The sequence below is a fragment of the Somniosus microcephalus genome, unplaced genomic scaffold (genome assembly GCF_052327205.1).
Source record: "Somniosus microcephalus isolate GS21.2 unplaced genomic scaffold, FLI_Smic_1.0 unresolved_chr3, whole genome shotgun sequence".
Taxonomy (NCBI): domain Eukaryota; kingdom Metazoa; phylum Chordata; class Chondrichthyes; order Squaliformes; family Somniosidae; genus Somniosus; species Somniosus microcephalus.
In genome coordinates this window covers 67,441,942-67,467,886 of record NW_028225181.1, presented here as the reverse complement: position 1 = coordinate 67,467,886, position 25,945 = coordinate 67,441,942, and the positions used below count along the sequence as shown (strand labels likewise).

The following is a 25,945-nucleotide window of genomic DNA, read 5'->3' as shown; positions in this document are numbered from 1 at the left end:
CTGATTGGAGCGGGGGGCCAGGCGCCTGATTGGAGCGGGGGGCTCAGGCACCTGATTGGAGCGGGGGCCAGGCGTCTGATTGGAGCGGGGGTCAGGCGCCTGATTGGAGCGGGGGGCCAGGCGTCTGATTGGAGCGGGGGCCAGGCGCCTGATTGGAGCGGGGGCCAGGCGCCTGGATCTCCAACTGCCGGCGGGGCGAGACCTGAGCGGGCAGCCCGGGTCCGGCCCCTGAAGCACAGACGGTGCCGGTGTGTATTTCCTTTTTATTTATATCCCCGGCCACGCTTCTGTCCGCTATATATATATATATTTTAAAAAAACCCTGATAAAACTCTCTGTCCGCCTCCCCTCGCTCATTGGTGGATAGCTCAGTATCAGTCAGTGCACGCCGACGACGTCGTGACGTTAGAGGGTGGGCGGTTGGAGCAGGCGGGAATTTAATTTAAATTAAATCTCCCGTCAGCCTCCTCTGTCCCCAATCAGCCGGCGCAAGTCCCGCCCCTCGGGCTCCCTGATTGGTTGGAGGACCCGCCGCCGGCTCGCTCCTCCAGCCCCGCCCCGCTCGCTCCCTATTGGTCGGAAGCTCCCGTCAATCAGGCCCTGGGCCCGGGTCACGTGTACCTGGAGCGAGCTCCGCTGGGGGCCCGGATCGGCGGACTCTCAGGTTTGGATTCCCCTTTATTCTCTCCCCTCCTCTGATCTCAATCGGATCTGGGGGAAAACTCACTTTCCCTCACTGATTGCGGCTCTTCACCAACACCGACTTTACAAAGAAAGCCCCGCGCGGCAGCCTGGAGCTCAGGGGGCCCAGCGCGCAGGCGCGGGGGAGGATGATTGACAGGGGCTAGGGTGTGTGCTGAGCATGCGCGGTGCAGGCCGGGCGCCTTGGAGCAGGAGAGGGCGGGGCCATGGGGCGCATGCGCGGGGTCAGCCACAACTCCGCGCGGCGGCCGGAGCGCTTTCTGGAGCGCGGGGGCTTGTGGGCATTGCAGCCGCCATTACTGTGGATCAATCACCTCAACTACTCCTTGTGGTAGTGAGTTCCCCATTCTCACCATTCTATGGGTAAAGTCATTTCCCCTGAATTCACTGCTGGACTTTTATATTTATAGCCCCTTAATTAGGATGAGATTCTGTTAAGCTGACCAGTATGCTGTTTTACTTTGTCTTTCTGATGAATGAAATATTACTGAGCCCCTGTACCCGTGTTATGGGATAATAAAGTGCCAGACAAGTAAAGGCACAACGTCTGGGTGTGAATCTAATAATCACCTCACGGACCGTATAGGTGTGATAACCAGACGGGCTTGTGGTTATAGTCTGGTCACAGATGGACTAAATTCCCTGAATTAGCAGGAGTTCAGGAGGCGGTCAACAGACGGGTCCAAACAATCCCATTTCCTGAGCGGTAACCAAGCTTGTGTATAAGAACAGGCCACTTAAGGTGTTGTCAGTTGGAACAGACTCGAGAAGATCGCGCGTGAATCCACTGTACTTCTATTCTCCAGATTGAGGGAATTATCACTATAATATATCTACTAAAAGCAGAAATTTGCAGGGCTGTGGGGAAAGAGCAGGGCAGTGGGACTAATTGCATCGCTCTTTCAGAGAGCCGGCACAAGCATGATGGGCCGAAAGGCATCCTACTGTGCTCTATGATTCTATACCATCAGCTACTCTCTGCTCACAAGTACTGAGAGAACAGGGAAGAATCTTTAAATCCAGCCCAGTTATTGGTGGCTCTTAACATTAACAAGCCCCAGTTGCCTGAATTAACATGGTTCAGTCCTGGATGTGATTAAAGGCATCAGAAACAGTGGAATCGACCCACCGCAGTCACAATGTGGACACTCTGGTGTGTCAGCGGGTGGGATACACCAGGGAATCCCTTTCCACACACTGAGGTTGACTCTAATGATCGGGAGTCCTAGGGTTTCAGATACCAGATAATCAAGCTCACAAGAACACAAATTGTCACTCCAGGCTTTATTAAGAGCGCTGCATAACACAGATTGGGTGATAATTCAATAAATGCATCTTCCCCTCACCTCCCCTTTCAGCATTCCAAAGGGACCGCTCCCTCCGTGACACCCTGGTCCACTCCTCAATCACCCCCAACAGCCAAAGGTGAGAAGCAATAAGCAAAGGAGAGAAACACAAAGGGCCAAACTAATTCATAATGAGAGTGTGAAAAAAGCAAGCCTGAAGGCTTTGTATCTTAATGCTAGAAGCATTAGGAACAAGGTGGATGAATTAGTTGTGGAAATAGAGGTAAACAAGTATGATTTGATTGGGATTACAGAAACGTGGCTGCAGGGTGGGCAAGGCTGGGAACTTAACATCCAGGGATATACAATATTTAGGAAGGATCGGCAAAAAGGTAGGGGAGGTGGGGTAGCATTGCTGGTAAAGGAGGGGATTAATGCAATGGAAAGGAAGGATATTAACTCGGATGAAACGGAATCTGTATGGGTAGAAATGAGAAATAGCAAGGGGAGGAAAACGTTAGTGGGTGTGATATATAGGCCTCCAAATAGTAATATGGAGGTGAGGGAAGGCATAAAAAGGGAAATTAGAGAAGCGTGCGATAAGAGCACAGCTGTCATCATGGGTGACTTTAATTTACATATTGATTGGACTACCCAAATTAGTAAAAATTCTGAGGAGGAGGAATTCCTGGAATGTTTTCGGGACGGTTATCTGGACCAATATGTCGAGGAGCCGACTCGAGATCAGGCCATTTTAGACTGGGTATTGTGCAATGAGAAGGGACTTATCAGCAATCTTCTTGTACGAGGCCCCTTGGGTCAGAGCGATCATAATATGATCGAGCTCTCAGTCGAGATGGAGAGTGAGGAAATTGAATCAGAGACTAAGGTCCAGAACTTAAATAAAGGGAATTACGAGGGTATGAGACGGGAATTGGGTAAGATTGATTGGGTGGTGTTTCTGGGGGGATTGACAGTGGATAGACAATGGCAAGCATTCAAAGATAGAATGGAAGAATTCCAGAACATGTTTATACCGGTTTGGCATAAAAATAAACCTAAAAAGGTGACTCAACCGTGGATAACGAGGGAAATTAGGGACAGCATAAAATCAAAAAAAAGGGCATATCAACTGGCAAAAAAAAGCACCAGACCGGAAGATTGGGGGCAGTACAGGATACAGCAAAAGAGGACAAAGGGATTAATCAGGAAGGGGAAAATAGAATACGAAAGTAAACTTGCAGCAAACATAAAGACAGACTGCAAAAGCTTTTATCGGTATATCAGGAGGAAAAGACTGGTAAAATCCCAAGTCGGTCCCTTGCAGTCCGATTCGGGAGAATATATAATGGAGAATAAGGAAATGGCAGACCAATTAAACTCATACTTTGGTTCTGTCTTCACAAAGGAGGACACAAATAACCTCCCAGGAATATCGGCAAACATAGGGACTAATGAGAGGGAGGAGCTGACAGAAATTAGTATCTCTAGGGATATGGTGTTGGGTAAGTTGAGGGGACTGAAGGCCGACAAATCCCCGGGGCCTGATAAACTACATCCTAGGGTACTTAAGGAGGTGGCCCTGGAGATAGCAGATGCTCTAAGGATCATCTTCCGGAACTCCATTGACTCGGGAACAGTACCCGTGGATTGGAGGGTAGCTAATGTTACCCCAATATTTAAAAAGGGGGGTAGAGAGAAAGCAGGGAATTATAGACCAGTAAGCCTTACATCGGTTGTGGGCAAAATGCTAGAGTCCATTATTAAGGATAAAATAGCGGAGCACTTGACAAATGGGGAAAGGATCGGACAGAGTCAACATGGATTTACAAAGGGTAAATCGTGTTTGACTAATCTGCTGGAATTTTTTGAGGAAGTAACTGGTAAAATAGATGGGGGAGAGCCAGTGGATGTGGTGTACCTTGACTTCCAGAAAGCCTTCGATAAGGTTCCACACAAAAGATTATCATGCAAAATTAAGGCTCATGGGATTGGGGGCAAAGTATTAACGTGGATAGAGAACTAGCTGGCGGATAGAAAACAGAGAGTTGGAATAAACGGCTCGTTTTCGGAGTGGCAGGCAGTGACCAGCGGGGTGCCGCAAGGATCTGTCCTGGGACCCCAGCTGTTCACAATATATATAAATGATCTGGATCAGGGAATTGGATGCAATATTTCCAAATTCGCTGACGACACTAAACTAGGAGGAGGGGTGGGCTCTGATGAGGATGTCAGGAGGCTACAGTGCGATTTGGACAGGTTGGGGGACTGGGCGGATACGTGGCAGATGCACTATAATGTGGATAAATGCGAGGTTATCCACTTTGGGGGTAAAAACAGGAGGGTGGATTATTATCTAAATGGCAATAGATTGGGAGATGGGGAAGTGCAGAGGGACCTGGGTGTTCTTGTGCACCAGTCACTGAAGGAGAGCATGCAGGTGCAACAGGCGATTAAGAAGGCAAATGGTATGTTGGCCTTCATATCAAGGGGGTTCGAGTATAGGAATAGGGATACCTTACTACAGCTGTACAAGGTGCTGGTGAGACCACATCTGGAGTATTGTGTACAGTTTTGGTCGCCCCATCTGCGGAAGGATGTTCTTGCCATGGAAAGAGTGCAGCGGCGATTCACCAGGCTGATACCTGGAATGGCGGGAATGACCTACGAGGAGAGATTGAATAGTTTGGGCTTGTACTCACTGGAGTTTAGAAGATTGAGAGGGGATCTCATCGAAACATATAAAATTATGGCAGGCCTGGACAGGCTGAATTCAGAGAGAATGTTTCCAATGGCAGGGGAGCACAGAACCAGGGGCCACAGTCTAAAAATAGCGGGCAAATCATTTAAAACAGAGATGAGGAAGAATTTCTTCACTCAAAGAGTGGTGAGCCTGTGGAATTCCCTGCCACAGAGGGCTGTGAAGGCTAATTCAATAAATATTTTCAAGAGAGAATTGGATATATTTCTGAAGGCTAAGGGGATTAAGGGTTACGGAGAAAAGGCGGGGACGGGGTACTGAACTGGTAAGATCAGCTATGATCTCAGACGAAGATCAGCCATGATCTCATTGAATGGCGGAGCAGGCTCGAAGGGCCGAATGGCCTACTCCTGTTCCTATCTCTATGTTTCTATGTTTCTATGTTTCTCCTTCGCCTGGCACCTTCCCGTGCTAGCGCAGGAGATGCAACGCCTGCCCTTTTACCTCCTCCATTCCCACTGTCCAGGGCCCCAAACATCCCTTCCAGGTGAAACAGTGATATACTTGTACTTCTTGCAATTTAATATACTGTGTTCGTTGCTCACGATGTGGTCTCCTCTACACTGGGGAGACCAAACGCAGATTGGGCGACCGCTTTGCGGAACACCTCCGTTCAGTCCGTAAGGGTGACCCTGAGCTTCCGGTCGCCTGTCACTTTAATTCACCGCTTCACTCCCACTCTGATCTCTCTGTCCTCGGGCTATTGCATTGTTCCAATGAAGCTCAACGTAAGCTCGAGGAACAGCACCTCATCTTTCGATTGGGCACTTTGCAGCCTGCCGGACTCACATCGAGTTCAACAATTTCAGATAATAATCCCTGCCCCCATCTTTCATGCAGTATGATTTTTGCCATTCCCATTTGCAACATTTTAGCATTCCTGCCTTTCAAAAGTACAGGATGTTCTTCAATTCCTTCCTCCCCTCCTAAACCCCCCCCACCCCCTGTCTCTGCACCTGCTTAATATCTGTTACATCTCCAGCTTTTTCCAGTTCTGATGAAGGGTCCCAGACCTGAAACATTAACTCTGTTTCTCTCTCCACGGATGCTGCCTGGCCTGCTGAGTATTTCCAGCATTTTCTGTTCTTTTAAAAAAGCAGTTCGTTTTTAAATTGATGAAGCAGAAACAAAAAACACTCTGGAGCAAATACTTATGAGTAAAAATACTTTTCTCTCCCTGAATTAAATTTAAAATATTAATTTCCAGCGTTTGTAATTATCAATTTCAAGCACTTTTAGAGAAATATGGGTGGGGGTTCTCTTAAAGGGACAGGCGCTCTTTTTTTCTATGTGATTTTCATTAAAGGGACCGTGTCCCCGTGGATAACCGATTTTAAAGGGACAGCGTCTCCCTTTCTATATAATGTATATGTAAGAGACTGACATTTAAAGTAGGGCAAATCCCCTGCTCCCGTGAGTGCTTGGCGAGAAATCAGGTGCTGTTTGCTCTCGCTCACTCCCAATTTTCTGCCAAGGGACAGAAAGCAGAGAGTAGTGGTGAACGGTTTCTTTTCAGACTGGAGGGAGGTAAACAGTGATGTTCCCCAGGGGTCGGTATTAGGACCAATGTTCCCTCTTTTTTTTGAGGTGCGTGGCCCCTTTAACGGGCTGCACGGCCCATTCAAATTTCCGCGCATGCGCGATTTTTCCATTTATAGGGCGGTGTGCCGGCTGCGTGGGACCTCCAGACCGCTGCGTGGCCGCGCAACTTAACGTGAACATTGATTTGGACCACTGCTTTTTTTGATGTATAGCAATGACCTGGACTTGGGGATCCAGGGCAAAATTTCAAAATTTACAGATGACACGAAACTCGGAAATGTAGCAAACAATGAGGATAGTAACAGACTTCAGGAGGATGTAGCCAGACTGGTGAAATGGGCAGAAACGTGGCAGATTAAATTTAATGTAGAGAAGTGTGAAGTGATTCACTTTGGTAGGAAGAATGAGGAGAGGCAATATAAACTAAATGGTCCAGTTTTAAAGAGGGTGCAGGAACAGAGAGGCCTCGGGGGGTATGTACACAAATCTTAGAAGGTGGCAGGACAAGTTGAGAAGGCTGTTAAAAAGCAAACAGGATCCTTGACTTTATTAATAGAGGAATAGAGTACAAAAGCAAGCAGGTTATGCTAAGCCTTTATAAAACACTGGCTAGGCTTCCGCTGGGCACCACACTTTAGGAAGGATGTCAAGGCCTTAGAGAGGGTGCAGAAGAAATTTACGAGAATGGGACCAGGGATGAGGGATTTGAGTTATGTGGAGAGACGGGAGAAGCTGGGGTTGTTCTCCTCAGAGCAGAGGAGATTCCGTACTGTATCATTCTATGATGCTATTCTACACAGACACACACACATACAGTCAGACAGACAAACATACACAGATACTCACAAAAATACAGACAGACATATACACAGATTTTTTCTGCATGTAAAGTGAAGGCACATGGGATTGGGGGCAAGCTATTGACTTGGATAGAGAACTGGTTGGCAGACAGAAAGCAAAGAGTTGGAATAAATGGGTCTTTTTTCGAGTGGCAGGCAGTGACTAGTGGGGTACCACAGGGATCGGTCCTTGGACCCCCAGCTATTCACAATATATATTAATGATCTAGACAAGGGAACTAGATGTAATATCTCCAAATTTGCAGACGACACAAAGCTGGGTGGGCATGTGTGCTGTGAGGAGGATACCAAGAAACTACTGGATGATTTGGACAGGTTAGGTGATTGGGCAGTTGTACGGGGCCTTGGTGAGACCACACCTTGAGTATTGTGTGCAGTTTTGGTCGCCTTATCTGAAGAAGGATGTTCTTGCCATGGAAGGAGTTCAGCGAAGATTCACCAGGCTGATACCTGGGATGGCAGGAATGATGTATGAGGAGAGATTGGGACGATTGGGCTTGTACTCGCTGGAGTTTAGAAGAATGAGAGGGGATCTCATTGAAACTTATAAAATTCTGACAGGACTGGACAGACTAGATGCAGTAAGGATATTCCAGATGGTCGGGGAGTCCAGAACCAGGGGTCACAGTCTCAGGATAAAGGATAGGCCATTTAGGACAGAAATGAGGAGGAATTTCTTCACCCAGAGAGTGGTGAACCTGTGGAATTCTCTACCACAGAAGGCAGAAGAGGCCAATACATTAAATATATTCAAGAAGGAGTTGGATATATTTCTTAAGGCTAAAGGGATCAAGGGTTATAGGGAGAAAGCAGGGACCGGGTACTGAATTTGGATGATCAGCCATGATCGCTTCGAATGGCGGAGCAGGCTCGAGGGGCCGACTGGCCTACTCCTGCTCCTATCTTCTTTGTTTCTATGTTAACATTCTCAGCACCTGGTGTCAAAATCAAACACTCCCAGGGCAGGTACAGCACGAGTTAGACACAGAGTAAAGCTCCCTCTACACTGTCCCATCAAACACTCCCAGGGCAGGTACAGCATGGGTTAGATAGAGAGTAAAGCTCCCTCTACACTGTCCCATCAAACACTCCCAGGGCAGGTACAGCACGAGTTAGACACAGAGTAAAGCTCCCTCTACACTGTCCCATCAAACACTCCCAGGGCAGGTACAGCATGGGTTAGATTGAGAGTAAAGCTCCCTCTACACTGTCCCATCAAACACTCCCAGGGCAGGTACAGCACGAGTTAGATAGAGAGTAAAGCTCCCTCTACACTGTCCCATCAAACACTCCCAGGGCAGGTACAGCACGGGTTAGATACAGAGTAAAGCTCCCTCTACACTGTCCCATCAAACACTCCCAGGGCAGGTACAGCACGGGTTCGATACAGAGTAAAGCTCCCTCTACACTGCCCCATCAAACACTCACAGGGCAGGTACAGCATAGGTTAGATACAGAGTAAAGCGCCCTCTACACTGTCCCATCAAACACCCCCAGGGCAGATACAGCACGGGTTAGATACAGAGTAAAGCTTCCTCTACACTGTCCCATCAAACACTCCCAGGGCAGGTACAGCACAGGTTAGATACAGAGTAAAGCTCCCTCTACACTGTCCCATCAAGCACTCTCAGGCCAGGTACAGCACGGGTTAGATACAGAGTAAAGCTCCCTCTACACTGTCCCATCAAACATTCCCAGGGCAGGTACAGCACGGGTTAGATACAGAGTAAAGCTCCCTCTACACTGTCCCATCAAACACTCCCAGGGCAGGTACAGCACGGGTTAGATACAGAGTAAAGCTCCCTCTACACTGTCCCATCAAACACTCCCAGGGCAGGTACAGCATGGGTTAGATACAGAGTGTCAGCCGTGGCTCAGGCAGCAGCACTCTCTCCTCTGAGTCAGAAGGTTGTGGGTTGAAGTCCCACTCCAGAGTCTCGAGTCTAAAACTCTGTGCTGCCCCTCCAGTGCAGTGCTGAGGGAGTAAAACCCAGTGCAGAGTAAAGTTCCCTCTGCACTGCTCCACTTGTCTCAGCAGCGGGAGCAGCAGGCGGCGGAAGTCCCACCCCTCGGACACCCCGATTGGTTGGAGGACCCGCTGCCACCTCAGTCCTCCAAGCTCCGCCCACTCTCTCCCTATTGGTCGGAGCTCCCGTCAGTCACCGCCGTGGAGTTGATGACGTGCCCCAGTCCGGCTCCCTGCAGAAGACAAGGGGCTGCGGCTGCTCAATCCGCTGCGCTCGGTGCCGGGAGGGCGCTGGGACGGTGCGGTTTGTATTTTCTTTTTATTTAGCTCCCCGCTCGCGCTTCTCTCCGCTATAAAACAAAAACCCTCATTAAATTCACTTTCCGCCGGTGATCCGGACACTCGCGGTTGCCCGGGCCTTCCCCAGAATCTGAGGCACTGCGCAGGCGCGGTCGCGGCTCAACTTCCGGTGCGGGGCCCGGCGGCGTAGGGGGAGGAGGCGGGGCCTGTTCAGAGGGGGAGGATGATTGACAGGGGCCCAGGGTGGGTGCTGAGCATGCGCGGTGCGGGCCGGGCGCCTGTGGAGCAGGAGAGGGCGGGGCCATGGGGCGCATGCGCAGGGTCAGCTGCAACTTTAGAGTCACAAAGGGACCGAGTGTATTCAGATCTCTCCCTTCTTCTTCTAACTTCTTGTAAAACCAGTTTATAAAAGTCATCACTGAAAGTACATAGAAACATAGAAGATAGGACCCGGGCCCAGGGCCTGATTGACGGGAGCTTCTGACCAATAGGGAGCGAGCAGGGAGGGGCTGGAGAAGCGAGCCGGCGGCGCGTCCTCCAACCAATCGGGGAGCCCGAGAGGCGGGACTTGCGCCGGCTGAGTGGGTCAGAGGAGGCTGACGGGAGATTTAATTTAAATTAATTTAATTTTCCGCCTGCTCCAACCGCCCACCCTGCAACGTCACGACGTCGCCGGCGTGCACTGACTGACACTGAGCTCTCCACCAATGAGCGAGGGGAGGCGGAGCCTGGAGGACCGACCGAGGGGCTTTGGTCCTCCAACCAATCGCGGCGAAGGAGGAGGCTGGACCTGGGATCGGCCCGCCGCCATTTTGTAAAGGGGCCTGGTCAGAATCTGTGATCCTGGGAAAGTTTATTTTTCATGTTCCTTTCACATTTTACAGCTCAAACTAATTTTATTTTACAGAAGATACTTGTTTTAAACATAGAAGATAGGAGCAGGAGTAGGCCATTCGGCCCTTCGAGCCTGCTCCGCCATTCAATGTGATCATGGCTGATCATAAAAAAAGTAGTTCGTTTTTAAATTGATGGAACAGAAACAAGAAACCCTGTGGAGCAAATGTGAGTAAAAATATTTTTTCTCCCTGAATTAAGTTTTTAAATATTAATTTTCTGCGTTTTTAATTATTAATTTCAAGCACTTTAAGAGAAATATGGGAGTGGTGGGGGTTCTCTTAAAGGGACAGGCGCTCTCTTTTTCTTTGTGATTTTCATTAAAGGGACTGCGTCCCCGTGGATGACTGATTTTAAAGGGACAACGTCTCCCTTTCTATAATGTCTATGTAAGTGACTGATATTTAAAGTAGGGCAAATCCCCTGCTCCCGTGAGTGCTTGGCGAGAAATCAGGTGCTGTTTGCTCTCTCCCCCTCCCAATTTTCTGCGCAGGGACAGAAAGCAGAGAGTAGTGGTGAACGGTTTCTTTTCAGACTGGAGGGAGGTAAACAGTGATGTTCCCCAGGGGTCGGTATTAGGACCAATGTTCCCTCTTTTTTTGAGGTGCGTGGCCCCTTTAACGGGCTGCACGGCCCATTCAAATTTCCACACATGCGCGTTTATTCCATTTGTAGGGCGGTGAGCAGGCTGCGCGGGACCTCCAGACCGCTGCGTGGCCGCGCAATTTAACGTGAACATTGATTCAGACCACTGCTTTTTTTGATGTATAGCAATGACCTGGACTTGGGGATCCAGGGCAAAATTTCAAAATTTAGAAATGACACAAAACTTGGAAATGTAGCAAACAATGAGGATAGTAAGAGACTTCAGGAGGATGTAGCCAGACTGGTGAAATGGGCAGAAACGTGGCAGATTAAATTTAATGTAGAGAAGTGTGAAGTGATTCACTTTGGCAGGAAGAATGAGGAGAGGCAATATAAACTAAATGGTCCAGTTTTAAAGAGGGTGCAGGAACAGAGAGGCCTCGGGGGGTATGTACACAAATCTTAGAAGGTGGCAGCACAAGTTGAGAAGGCTGTTAAAAAGCAAACAGGATCCTTGACTTTATTAATAGAGGAATAGAGTACAAAAGCAAGCAAGTTATGCTAAGCCTTTATAAAACACTGGCTAGGCTCCCGCTGGGCACCACACTTTAGGAAGGATGTCAAGGCCTTGGAGAGGGTGCAGAAGAAATTGACGAGAATGGGACCAGGGATGTGGGACTTGAGTTACGTGGAGAGACGGGAGAAGCTGGGGTTGTTCGCCTTAGAGCAGAGAAGATTAAGAAGAGATTTGATAGAGTTGTTCAAAATCAGGATGGATTTTGAGAGAGTAAATAAGGAGAAACCGTTTCCAATGGCTGAAGGGACAGAAACCAGATTTAAGGCGATTGGGAAAAGAACCAGCGGTGCCATGAGGAAACAGATTTTTACACCAAGTTGTTGTGATCTGGAATGTGCTGCCTGAAAGGGCGGTGGAAGCAGATTCAGTATTATAATTCAAAAGAGATTGAGATAAATACTTGAAGGGAAAACATTTACAGGGCTATGGGGAAAGAGCAGGGGGAGGGGATTAATTGGATCGCTCTTTCAAAGAGCCGGCACAGGCATGATGGGCCGAATGGCCTCCTTCTGTACTGTATCATTCTATGATGCTATTCTACACAGACACACACACATACAGTCAGACAGACACACAGATACTCACTAAAATACAGTCAGACACACACTCACATTTTTTCTGCATTAACTTTTATTATTAATTTCAAAGACTTTAAGAAAAAGGTGGGAGTGGTGGGCGGAGGGCTCTTAAAGGGACAGGGACTCTCCTTTTCAATGTGATTTTCATTAAAGGGACCGAGTCACTCCTTGCCTGTGGAGGACCAATTTTAAAAGGACAGCGTCTCGAAATCAGGTGCTGTCTGCGTGTGAACCACCTCCTCCCAATTTCCTGCCAAGCGATCCCTGCGGACACCACTCCACTCCAGGAGTGGCTCCTAGAATCATACAGCACAGAAGGAGGCCATTCAGCCCATCGTGCCTGTGCCGGCTCTTTGAAAGAGCTCTCCATTTAGTCCCCCTCCCCTGCTCTGTCCCCAGAGCCCTGCAAATTATTCCCCTTCAAGTATTTATCCGATTCCCCATTGAACGTTATTATTGACTCTGCTTCCACCGCCCTTTCAGGCCCTGGTTAGACCCCAGAGAGTCATAGAGGCACAGAAGGAGGCCATTCGGCCCATCGAGTCCGTGCCGGCTCTCTGTAGAGCAATCCAGTCAGTCCCACTCCCCCGCTCTATCCCCGTAGCCCTGCAAGTTTATTTCCCTCAAGTGCCTATCCAGTCTCCCCTTGAAAACATTGAGTGTCTCCGCTTCCACCACTTCCGTCAGCAGCGAGTTCCAGGTCCTCACCACTCACTGCGTAAAAAAGTTTTTCCTCACATCTCCCCTGTATCTTTTGCCCAGAACATTAATTCTGTGTCCCTAGTCCTTGTACCATCAACTAGTGGGAACAGCCTTTCCCCGTCTAGCCTATCCAAACCCATCATATTCTTGTACACCTCGATCAAATCACCCCTCAACCTCCTTTGCTCTAATGAAAACAAATCCAGTTTCTCCAACCTGTCCTTGTAGCTAAGATCCCCAATCCCCGGAACCATTCTGGTAAATCTCCTCTGCACCCTCTCAAGGGCCTTCACATCCTTCCTAAAGTGTGGTGACCAGAACTGGACGCAATACTCCAGTTGTGGCCTAACCAGCGCTTTATAAAGGTTCAGCATAACTTCTCTACTTTTGTACTCAATACCTCTATTTATGAAGCCCAAGATCCCATATGCTTTGTTAACCACTCTCTCAATATGTCCCACCACCTTCAGGGACCTACGCACATTAACTCCCAGGAACTCCCTGGAGCACTGTGTACAGTTCTGGGCACCGCACCTCAGAAAGGATATACTGGCCTTGGAAGGAGTGCAGCACAGATTCACCAGAATGTTACCCAGGCTCCAAGGGTTAGATTATGAGGGAGAGATTACATAAACTAGGCTTGTGTTCCCTGGAATCTAGAAGGTTAAGGAGTGATTGAGGATTTTAGGATTTTGAAAGGAATTGGTAGAGTAGATGGAGAGAAACTTTTTCCGCCGGTGGGGGAGTCGAGGACATGGGGACATCACCTTAAAATCAGAGCCAGGCCATTCAGGAGAGAAGTTGGGAAACACTTCTTCACACAAAGGGTGGTAGAAGTGTGGAACCCTCTCCCACAGAAAGCAGTCGATGCCAGCTCAATTAATCATTTTAAATCCGAGAGCGATAGATTTTTGCTAGACAAGGGAGCAAAGGGATATGGAGCCAAGGCACAGTGGAGTTAAGACACAGATCGGCCAGGATCTCATTGAATGGCGGAACAGGCTGGAGGGGCTGAATGGCCTCCTCCTGTTCCCATGCTCCTATTTACTCTATCAAAACCCTTCCTGTTTTGAACACCTCTATTAAATCTCTGCTGCACCTTCTCTGCTCCAAGGAGAACAAGCCCAGCTTCTCCAGTCTCTCCACGTAACTGAAATCCTCTGTGTATTTGTCGTGGGGCAGCAGGCTATAGCAAGCCGCTTTCTTAAGAACATAAGAAATAGGAGCAGGAGCAGGCCATTCGGCCCTTCGAGCCTGCTCCGCCATTCAATAAGATCATGGCTGATCTTCTACCTCATCTCCACCTTCCCGCCCGATCCCCATATCCCTTGATTCCCCATGAGTCCAAAAATCTATCTGTCTCAGCCTTGATTATACTCAATGACTGAGCCTCCACAGCCCTCTGGGGCAGAGAATTCCAAAGATTCACCACCCTCTGAGTGAAGAAATTTCTCCTCATCTCAGTCCTAAATGGCCAACCCCTTATTCTGAGACTGTGACCCCTGGTTCTGGACTCCCCAGCCAGGGGTCACAGTCTCCCAGCATCTACCCTGTCAAGCCCTGTAAGAATTTTACATGTTTCAATGACATCACCTCTCATTCTTCAAAATTCCTGGGAATATAGGCCCAGTCTCCTCAATCTCTCCTCATAGGACAATCCCCCCATCCCAGGAATCAGTCTGGTGAACATTTGTTGCACTCCCTCTAAGGCAAGTATATCCTTCCTTAGGTAAGGAGACCAAAACTGTACCAATACTCCAGGTGTGGTCTCACCAAGGCCCTGTATAATTGCAGTAAGACTTCTTCACTCTTATACTCCAATCCTCTTGTAATAAAGACTAACGTACCATTTGCTTTCCTAATTGCTTGCTGCACCTGTGTGTTAAGATGAGAAACAACAAAGGGAAGAAGTCACTTGTGGGAGTGGTGTACAGGCCCCCTCACAGTAACCACACGGTAGGATGGAGTATAAAGGAAGAAATAATGGGAGCTTGTCAGAAAGGTATGGCAATAATCATGGGGGTTTTTAATCTACATATGGACTGGAAAAATCAGATGGGCAAAGGTAGCCTAGATGAGGAGTTCATAGAATGTTTTCAGGATAGTTTCTTTGAACAGCACGTTCTGGAGCAAACCAGAGAGCAGGCTATACATAGAAACATAGAAGATAGGAGCAGGAGTAGGCCATTCGGCCCCTCGAGCCCGCTTCGCCATTCCATGAGATCATGGCTGATCATCCAAATTCAGTACCCGGTCCCTGCTTTCTCCCCATACCCCTTGATCCCTTTAGCCTTAAGAAATATATCCAACTCCTTCTTGAATATATTTAATGAACTGGCCTCCACTGCCTACTGTGGTAGAGAGTTCCACAGGTTCACCACTCTCTGGGTGAAGAAATTCCTCCTCATTTCTGTCCTAAATGGCCTACCCTTTTTCCTTAGACTGTGTCCCCTGGTTCTGGACTCCCTGACCATCGGGAACATCCTTCCTGCATCTGGTCTGTCCAGTCCTGTCAGAATTTTATAAGTTTCAATGAGATCACCACTCATTTTTCTAAACTCCAGTGAGTACAAGCCCAATCGATCCAATCTCTCCTCATACATCATTCCTGCCATCCCCGGTATCAGCCTGGTGAATCTTCGCTGAACTCCCTCCATGGCAAGAACATCCTTCCTCCGATAAGGCGACCAAAACTGCATACAATACTCAAGGTGTGGTCTCACCAAGGCCCTGTACAACTGTAGCAAGACATCCTTTTTCCTATACTCAAACCCTCTCACTACGAAAGCCAACATACCATTTGCCTTCTTAACCGCCTGCTGCACCTGCATGCTTACCTTCAGCAACTGGTGCACAAGGACCCCCAGGTCTCGTTGCACTTCCCCTTCTCCCAATCTATTGCCATTCAGATAATAATCTGCCTTCCTGTTTTTGCCACCAAAGTGGATAACCTCACATTTATCTATGTTATATTGCATCTGCCATGCTTCTGCCCAATCACCCAACATGTCCAAATCATCCTGGAGTTTCTCGACATCCTCCTTAAAGCACACACGCCCTCCCAGCTTTGTGTCGTCTGCAAATCTGGATATATTACATCTAGTTCCCTTGTCTAGATCATTAATAAATATTGTGAATAGCTGGGGTCCAAGGACCGATCCCTGCGGTTCCCCACTAGTCACTGCCTGCCACTCGGAAAAAGACCCGTTTATTCCAACTCTGCTTTCTGTCTGCCAACCAGTTCTCTATCCAAGTCAATACCTTGCCCCCAATCCCATGTGCTTTAACTTTACACACTAATCTCTTATGCGGGACCTTATCGATGGCCTTCTAAAAGTCCAGATACACCACATCCACTGGTTCTCCCTCATCTATTTTACCAGTTACATCCTCAAAAAATTCCAGTAGATTAGTCAAGCATGATTTACCTTTTGTAAATCCATGTTGACTTTGTCCGATCCTGTCACTGTTTTCCAAGTGCTCTGCTATTACATCTTTTATAATGGACTCTAGCATTTTCCCCACTACTGATGTCAGGCTTACCGGTCTGTAATTCCCCGCTTTCTCTCCACCACCTTTTTTGAATAGTGGGGTAACATTAGCTACCCTCCAATCCATGGGTACTGTTCCAGATTCCATCGAATGTTGGAAGATGATCAGCAATGCATCTACTATTTCTAGGGCCACTTCCTTAATATCCTAGGATGTAGATTATCAGGCCCTGGGGATTTATCGGCCTTCAATCCCATCAATTTCCATAACACCATTTCCCTACAAATACTGATTTCTTTCAGTTCCTCCCTTTCATCAGACCCTATGTCCCCCAGCATCTCTGGGAGGTTATTTGTGTCCTCCTTTGTGAAGACAGAACCAAAATATGTATTTAGTTGGTCTGCCATTTCTTTGTTCCCCATTATAAATTCCCCTGATTCTGACTGCAAGGGACCTACGCTTGACTTCACCAATCTTTTTCTCTTCACATATCTATAAAAGCTTTTACAGTCAGTTTTTATGTTCCATGCAAGCTTACTCTCATACTCTATTTTCCCCCTCTTAATTAATCCCTTTGTCCTCCTTTGTTGAATCCTAAATTGCTCCCAATCCTTAGGATTATTGCTTTTTTTGGCCAATTTATATGTCCTCTCCTTGGATCTTATGCTATCCCTCATTTCCCTTGTTAGTCACAGTTGAGTCACCATTTTTGTTTTATTGTTATGCCAAGCTGGGATGAACAAATTCTGTAGTTCATCCATGCGGTCTTTGAATGTTTGCCATTGCCTATCCACCGTCAACCCTTTGAGTGACATTCCCCAATCAATCCTACCCAACTCGTGCCTCATACCATCATAGTTTCCTTTATTTAAATTTAGGACCCTAGTCTCTGAGTCAACTACTTCATTCTCCAGCTTAATGAAGAATTCGATCATATTATGATCGCTCCGACCCAAGGGGCCTCGTACAACAAGATTGCTAATTAATCCTCTCTCATTACATAATACCCAGTCTAAGATGGCCTGATCTCTGGTTGGTTCCTCAACATATTGGTCCAGGAAACCATCCCGTAAACACTCCAGGAATTCCTCCTCCACAGTATTGTTACTAATTTTGTTTGCCCAATCTATATGTAGATTAAAGTCACCCATGATGACTGCTGTGCCCTTATTGCACGCTTCTTTAATTTCCCTTTTAATGCCATCCCCAACCTCTGCCTTACTGTTTGGAGGTCTATATACCACTCCCACTAACGTTTTCTGCCCCTTGGTATTTCTCAATTCTACCCATACAGATTCCACATCATCAGAGCTAATATCCTTCCTTACAATTGTGTTAATCCCTTCTTTAACCAGTAATGCTACCCCACCTCCCTTTCCTTTTTGCCTATCTTTCCTGAATATCAAATACCCCCGGATGTTGAGTTCCCAGCCTTGGCCATCCTTGAGCCACGTTTCCGTAATCCCAACCAAATCATATTCGTTTACCTCTATTTGCACAGCCAATTCATCCACCTTATTACGAATGCTCCTCGCATTAAGACACAAAGCCTTCAGGCTTACTTTTTTAACACTCTTAGACCTATTAGAATTATTATTTACTGTGGCCATGTTTGATTTAAACCGTTGATTTCTCTGACTGCCACTTTTGTTTTTCTCCTTCCTTTCTTTTGCTTTTATCCTTGTTTCCCTTTCCTCTGTCCCCTTGCTCAGGTTCCCAACCCATACCATCTTAGTTTAAACCCTCCCCCAGAGCACTAGCAAACACTCCCCCTAGGACATCGGTTCCAGCCGTGCCCAAGTGCAAACCGTCCAGTTTGAACTGGTCCCACCTCCCCCAGAACCGGTTCCAATGTCCCAGAAACTTGAATCCCTCCCCCTGGCACCTTTCCTCTAGCCACGTATTCACCTGAAATATCCTTCTATTTCTACTCTGACTAGCACGTGGCACTGGTAGCAATCCTGAGATTACTACCTTTGATATCCTACTTTTTAATTTACCTCCTAACTCTCTATATTCAGCTTTTAGGACCTCATCCCGGTTTTTACCTATATCGTTGGTACCTATATCGTTGGTACCTAAATGCACCACGACAACTGGCTGTTCACCCTCCCCTTCCAAAATGTTCTGCAGCTGCTCTGAGACATCCTTGACCCTTGCACCAGGGAGGCAACACACCATCGGCCGCAGATACGCCTATCTATTCCCCTTACAATAGAATCCCCTATTACTATAGCTCTACCCCTCTTTTTCCTCCCGTCCTGTGCAGCAGAGCCACCCCTGGTGCCAGGAAGTTGGCTGTTGCTGCCTTCCTCTGATAAGCCATCCCCCGCAACAGTACTCAAAGTCGTGTATCTGTTTGAGAGGGGGATGTCCACAGGGGACCCCTGCACTACCTGCCTGCGCCTAGTACTCTGCCTGTTGGTCACCCCTTCCCTTTCTGCCTGTCCAACCTCTACCTGCGGTGTGTCCAACTCCTTAAATGTGCTATTCACGACGTCCTCAGCATCGTGAACGCTCCAGTATGCATCCAATCGCAGCTCCAGCGCCGCAATGCGGTCTGTCAGTAGCTGCAGCTGGATACACTTCCTGCGCACGTAGTTGTCAGGGACACAGGAAGTGTCCGAGTTCCCACATAGCGCAGGAGGAGCATACCACGTGGCCGGGCTGTCCTGCCATGACTTACCCTTTAATTAATTGAAATTAAATTAAATTAAATCAATCCCACCAATTACACTACAGTTAAATGGTTTACCAACAGTCCCGCTACACCAGAAAGACCTTAGTAACTATAAACCACAGAGTTAAAGTTTAAAAAGAGAGAAATACTCACCAACCAATCACTTACCTGCTTTTTGGTGACATCACACTTCGATTACTTTTTACTTCTCTCCCTCCCTCTGAGCTCGGAGACTGCAGATTAGTAAACCTACCTGGTCTCGGAGCCGCTTTTAAACTGCCGCCGCTCAGCCACCTCGTCCCTTGCAGGTCCGCCCACCTGCCGCCGCTGCTCTGAGGCCTACCTGGTCTCGGAGCCGCTTTTAAACTGCCGCCGCTCAGCCGCCTCGTTCCCTCACAGGTCCGCCCGCCTGCCGCTGCTGCTCTGAGGCCTACCTGGTCTCGGAGCCGCTTTTAAACTGCCGCCACTCAGCCACCTCGTCCCTCGCAGGTCCGCCCGCCTGCCGCCGCTGCTCTGAGGGCTACCTGGTCTTGGAGCCGCTTTTAAACTGCCGCCGCTCAGCCGCCTCGTTCCCTCGCAGGTCCGCCCGCCTGCCGCCGCTGCTCTGAGGCCTACCTGGTCTCGGAGCCGCTTTTAAACTGCCGCCACTCAGCTGCCTCGTTCCCTCACAGGTCCGCCCGCCTGGCAACGCTGCTCTGAGGCCTACCTGGTCTCGGAGCCGCTTTAAAACTGCCGCCACTCAGCCGCCTCGTTCCCTCACAGGTCCGCCCGCCTGCCGCCACTGGTCTGAGACCTACCTGGTCTCGGGGCCGCTTTTAACCGCCGCCGCTCAGCCGCCTCATCCCTCACAGGTCCGCCCACCTGCCGCCGCTCCAGGGTCCGAGCTCGAGGGTGGCGCTCGAGGGGCTGAATGGCCGACTCCTGTTCCTATCTTCTATGTTTCTTCTTTGTTTAATCTGAAGAACATATGAGAGGGGGGGAGGGAGACCCTTTAAATCTGGAGGTGGGTGTCCCTTTAAACGTGGAGGGGGTGGGTGCCCCTTTAAACGTGGAGGGCGTGGGTGTCCCTTTAAATGTGGAGGGGGTGGGTTTCCCTTTAAATGTGGAGGGGGAGTGTGTCCCTTTAAATTTGGAGGGGGTGGGTGTCCCTTTAAATGTGGAACATAAGAAGTAGGAGCAGGAGTAGGCCATACGGCCGCTCGGGCCTGCTCTGCCATTCAATAGGATTATGGCTGATCCGAACCTAGACTCGCGTCCACTTCCCTGCCCTCTCCCCGTAACCCCTAATTCCCTTATCTGCTAGGAAACTGTCTATCTCCATTTTAAATTTATTTAATGTTGCAGCTTCCACAGCTCTCTGGGGTAGCAAATTCCATAGATTTACTACCCTCTGAGTGAAGAAGTTTCTCCTCATCTCAGTTTTGAAAGGGCAGCCCCTTATTCTAAGATTATGCCCCCTAGTTCTAGTCTCACCCATCAGTGGAAACATCCTCACCGCATCCACCCGATCAAGCCCCCTCACAATCTTATATGTTTCGATAAGATCGCCTCTCATTCTTCTGAACTCCAATGAGTAGAGGCCCAACCTACTCAACTTTTCCTCATACGTCAACCCCCTCATCTCCGGAATCAACCGAGTGTACCTTCTCTGAACCGCCTCGAGAGCAAGTATATCTTTTCTTAAATACGAAAACCAAAACTGCACGCAGTATTCCAGGTGTGGCCTCACCAGTACCCTGTATAACTGCAGCAAGACTTCCCTGTTTTTATACTCCATCCCCCTTGCAATAAAAGCCAAGATTCCATTGGCCTTCCTGATCACCTGCTGCACCTGCATACTAACTTTTTGTGTTTCATGCACCAGGACCCCCAGATCCCTTTGTACTGTAGCACTTTGCAGTTTCTCTCCATTTAGATAATAACTTGCTCTTTGATTTTTTTCTGCCAAAGTGCATAACCTCACACTTTCCAACATTATATTGCATCTGCCAAATCTATGCCCACTCACTTAGCCTGTCTATGTCCTTTTGCAGGTTTTTATGTCCTCCTCACTCACTGCTTTCCCTCCCATCTTTGTATCGTCGGCAAACTTGGATATGTTGCACTCGGTCCCTTCCTCCAAATCGTTAATATAGATTGTAAAGAGTTGGGGTCCCAGCACTGACCCCTGCGGAACACCACTAGTTACTGATTGTCAGCCCGAGAATGAACCATTTATCCCAACTCTTTGTTTTCTGTTAGATAGCCAATCTTCCACCCATGCCAGTATATTACCCCCAATCCCGTGATTTTTTATCTTGATCAGTAATCTTTTGTGTGGAACCTTGTCAAATGCCTTTTGGAAGTCCAAATATACTACATCCACTGGTTCCCCTTTATCCACCCTGTATGTTACATCCTCAAAGAATTCGAGCAAATTTGTCAAACATGACTTCCCCTTCATAAAACCATGCTGACTCTGTCCTATTAAATTATGTTTATCCAAATGCTCTGTTACTGTTTCCTTAATAATGGACTCCAACATTTTGCCAACCACAGATGTTAGGCTAACAGGTCTATAGTTTCCAGCTTTTTGTCTACTTCCCTTCTTAAATAAGGGTGTTACATTAGCAGTTTTCCAATCTGCCAGGACCTTTCCTGAGTCCAGGGAGTTCTGGATAATAATCACCAATGCATCCACAATCCCTACCGCCACTTCTCTCAAGACCCTAGGATGCAGGCCATCAGGTCCGGGGGATTTATCCACCTTAAGCTGCATTATTTTACTGAGTACCATTTCCTTAGTGATTTTAATCGTGTTTAGCTCCTCCCCCCCCATTGCCCGCTGTTTGTCCAGTGTTGGGATATTTTTAGTGTCCTCTACTGTAAAGACTGATACAAAATATTTGTTCAGCGTCTTTGCCACCTCCATGTTCCCCACCACTAGTTTCCCGGTCCCATCCTCTAAGGGACCAACGTTCACTTTAGCCACCATTTTTCTTTTTATATAGCTGTCGAAACTCTTGCTATCTGTTTTTATATTTTTTGCTAGTTTACTTTCATAATCTATCTTCCCTTTCTTAATTAATCTTTTAGTTATTGTTTGCTGGCTTTTAAATGCTTCCCAATCTTCTATCCTCCCAATAGATTTGGCTACTTTATATGCCCTCGTTTTCAGTCGGATACTATCCTTTATTACTTTACTAAGCCACGGATGGCTGTCTTTTCTTTTACTCCCCTTTTTCCTCAGTGGAATATATTTATCTTGAAAGATGTGAAACATCTCCTTGAATGTAGACCACTGCTCTTGTACCGTCTTGCACTTTAATCTGTTTTCCCAGTCCACTTTAGTCAATTCTACTCTCATACCTTCATAGTCTCCTTTATTTAAGCTCAGTACGTTGGTTTGAGATCCAACTCTCTCACCCTCAAACTGAATTTGTAATTCAACCATATTATGGTCACTCATTCCAAGGGGATCCTTTACTAGGACATTTTTAAATTAATCCTGTCTCATTACACAGGACCAGATCTAAGATTGCCTGCCCCCTGGTTGGTTCAGTTACATACTGCTCAAGGAACCCGTCCCTAATACACTCTATGAACTCTTCCTCAGGGCTGCCATGCCCAATTTGATTAGTCCAGTCAATATGAAAGTTAAAATCCCCCATGAGTATAGCTGTTCCCTTATTAAATGCCCCAACTATTTCCTGATTTATACTCCGACCAACAGAGTTGCAACTGTTAGGAGGCCTATAGACTACGCCCACTAGTGACTTTTTCCCCTTATTATTCCTTATCTCCACCCAAACTGTTTCACTATCCTGATCCTTTGACCCAATATCATTTCTGACTATTGCAGTGATTCCATCCTTGATTAACATAGCAACCCCACCTCCCTTTCCTTCCTGTCTGCCCTTCCTAATTGTCAAATACCCTTGTATGTTTAGTTCCCAGTCATGATTATCTTGCAGCCATGTTTCCGTAATGGCCACCAGATCATACCCATGTGTAGTTATTTGTACTGTCAACTCATCAATTTTGTTATGAATGCTGCGTGCATTCAGATAAAGAACTTTCAAATATGTTTTCTGACAATTTATTCCTGCTTTTACCCCTTTTACTACTTTACCTTTATCATTATACATTCTGTCCCTTCCTGACACGCTCTGGTTTTTAATTCCCTCACTGCTACCTTGCTCTATTGCCTTCTCTGTCATTTTTATTTTCCGCTCTCTTAAAACCTCCCCCCCACTAATTAGTTTAAAGCCCTCTCTACAGCCCTAGTTATTCGATTCGCCAGGACTCTAGTGAAGTCCGTCCCAAGGGGTGGGTGTCCCTTTAAATCTGGAGGGGGAGGGAGTCCCTTTAAATGTGGAGGGGGCAGGGAGTCCCTTTAAATGTGGAGGGGGGAAGGGTGTCCCTTTAAATGTGGAGGGGGGAAGGGTGTCCCTTTAAATGTGGAGGGGGGAAGGGTGTCCCTTTAAATGTGGAGGGGGGCAGGGTGTCCCTTTAAATGTGGATGGGGTGGGTGTCCCTTTAAATGTGGAGGGAGCGGGTGTCCCTTTAAATGTGGAGGGGGCGGGTGTCCCTTTAAATGTGGAGGGGGTGGGTGTCCCTTTAAATGTGGAGAGGCGGGGCCGCGCATGCTCATTCAGCCCCACCCCAAAACGGCTGCCAGTGCGTCTGCGCGGGGCGCCCGAGGAAAAGACGGAAGGCCGGGCCCGGGGAAGAGACGGAATCAGCGGCCGGATAAGGTAACGTGTTTGGGAATCGATTTAAATCGAGGTGAGGGGGGAGCGGAGAGTGAGATTATAAAGTGAAATACGAGAAAACCAAACCTGAGAGTCGGGGCTGGCGGGACCTCCGCGGACACCTGACGGAGGGGATATAGCCGCGCGGGATGGCGTACTGAGCCGGAGCAAGGTGATTGTGACTGACGGGAGCGCGGACCAATAGGAAGACGGCTGAGTTGGGATGACTGAACTGGGCGGCCTGGTCCTCCAACCAATGGCGGTGCGGCTAGGGGGCGGGACTATCCTCCCCGACGCTGAGGCTGCGGCCCGATTGTGACGTCATCAAAGGAAGAGGCCCATTCAGGTGGATGGAGGCCGGCCCGGCCTGTGACTGACGGGAGCTCTGACCAATAGGAAGCGGGCGGGCCCGGGTCCGCCCACCAATGGTGGCGCGGCAAGGGGGCGGGGCCTCTTCTCCAGCTCAGGTGCGCTGGGGCCGATTGTGACGCGCTGTCCCCAGGTGAGAGCAGCTCAGTCAGCACAGAGCTGGGGCTGGAATCTGGGAGAGGGGCCACAGGCAGCACAGAGCTGGGGCTGGAATCTGGGAGAGCGGCCGCAGTCAGCACAGGGCTGGGGCTGGAATCTGGGAGAGGGGCCGCAGTCAGCACAGAGCTGGGGCTGGAATCTGGGAGAGGGGCCGCAGGCAGCACAGAGCTGGGGCTGGAATCTGGGAGAGGGGCCGCAGCCAGCACAGAGCTGGGGCTGGAATCTGGGAGAGGGGCCGCGGGCAGCGGGCCTGGCAAATTTAAAAAATAATACATTTAAAAAAAGCTTATTTAAAGACAAATTTCCTGCAGTTTCAGAGACAGCCTTTGTCACTGCAATAATTTCTTAAATGTTTAAAAATTAAATCAAAAGCATCAAAGAGGAAGGGAGTAGCATAAGTAAAGAAAGACTTGCATTTATATAGCGCCATTCACGACCAGCGGACGTCTCAAAGCGCTTTACAGTCAATGAAGTACTTTTTGAAGTGGAGTCACTGTTGTAATGTGGGAAATGTGGCAGCGCACAGCAAGCTGCCACAAACAGCAATGTGATAATGACCAGATAATCTGTTTTTGTTATGTTGGTTGTGGGATAAATATTGGCCAGGACTCCGGGGATAACTTCCCTACTCTTCTTTGAAATAGTGCCATGGGATCTTTAACATCCACCTGAGAGGGCAGACGGGGCCTCGGTTTAACGTCTCATCAGAAAGACGGCCCCTCCGACAGTGCAGCACTCCCTCAGCACTGCACTGGAGTGTCAGCCTAGCTTTATGTGCTCGAGTCCCTGGAGTGGGACTTGAACCCACAACCTTCTGACTCAGAGGCGAGTGAGCTACCAACTTTTTGTTTATAAATATACTTTATTGAACATTAAGAACATTTACAACATCTTGATAATGAGCTGCCAACTGAGCCACAGCTGACAACGTTGGTCCCTTAGAGGGAGAGACAGGAGAAATTATTATGGGGAATAAGGAAACGGCAGAAACGTTAAAACAAATATTTTGTATCTGTCTTCACAGTAGAAGACACAAAAGCATACCAAAGATGGTGGGGAACCGAGGGTTTAATGAGGGTGAGGAACTTCATGTAAAGTACTAGAGAAAGTAATTGGACTAAAAGCCGACAAATCCCCTGGACCTGACGGCCTATATCCTCGGGTTCTAAAAGAGGTGGCTGAAGAGATAGTGGATACATTGGTTTTGATCTTCCAAAATTCCCGAGATTCTAGAACGGTCCCAGCGGATTGGAAGGTCGCAAATGTAACACCGCTATTCAAGAAAGGAGGGAGAGAAAAAACAGGGAACGACAGGCCAGTTAGCCTGACATCAGTCGTTGGGAAAATGCTGGAATCCATTGTTACGGAAGTTGTATCAGGGCACTTAGAAAATCATAACATGGTTAGGCAGAGTCAACATGGTTTTATGAAAGGGAAATGGTGTTTGACAAATGTATTAGTTATTTGAGGATGTAACTAGCAGGGTAGATAGACAATCCTATCTCATTGCACAATACCAGGTCTAGTATAGTCTGCTCTCTGGTTGGCTCCAGAACGTGCTGTTGTAAGAAACTATCCTGGAAACATTCTATGAATTCCTCATTTAGGCTACCTTTGCCGATCTGATTTTTCCGGTCTCTATGTAGATTAAATCCCCCATGATAATTGCCATACCTTTCTGACAAGCTCCCATTATTTCTTCCTTTATACTCCATCCTACTGTGTGGTTACTGTGAGGGGGCCTGTACACCACTCCCAC

General features: G+C 48.0%; 3 protein-coding genes across 4 annotated transcripts in view; 1 reads left to right on the top strand and 2 right to left on the bottom strand.

Moving 5' to 3' along the window:
- The window catches only part of LOC147091836 (uncharacterized), a 1,030,142-nt gene that overhangs the window by 723,303 nt on the left and 280,894 nt on the right, over positions 1–25,945 (bottom strand). The window lies entirely within an intron of this gene.
- The window catches only part of LOC147091843 (uncharacterized), a 124,541-nt gene that overhangs the window by 40,482 nt on the left and 58,114 nt on the right, over positions 1–25,945 (bottom strand). The window lies entirely within an intron of this gene.
- Positions 166–25,945, top strand: part of LOC147091844 (uncharacterized) — a 34,163-nt gene continuing 8,383 nt past the window's right edge. Inside the window, exons 1-2 of one of the 2 annotated variants that reach the window (XM_085976890.1) lie at positions 166–248; positions 10,325–10,479. The gene's annotated coding sequence lies outside the window, so the exon portion shown is untranslated. Of the gene's footprint in view, positions 249–595; positions 665–10,324; positions 10,480–25,945 lie in introns of those variants that run through there. The other variant, XM_085976891.1, reaches the window with a different exon arrangement.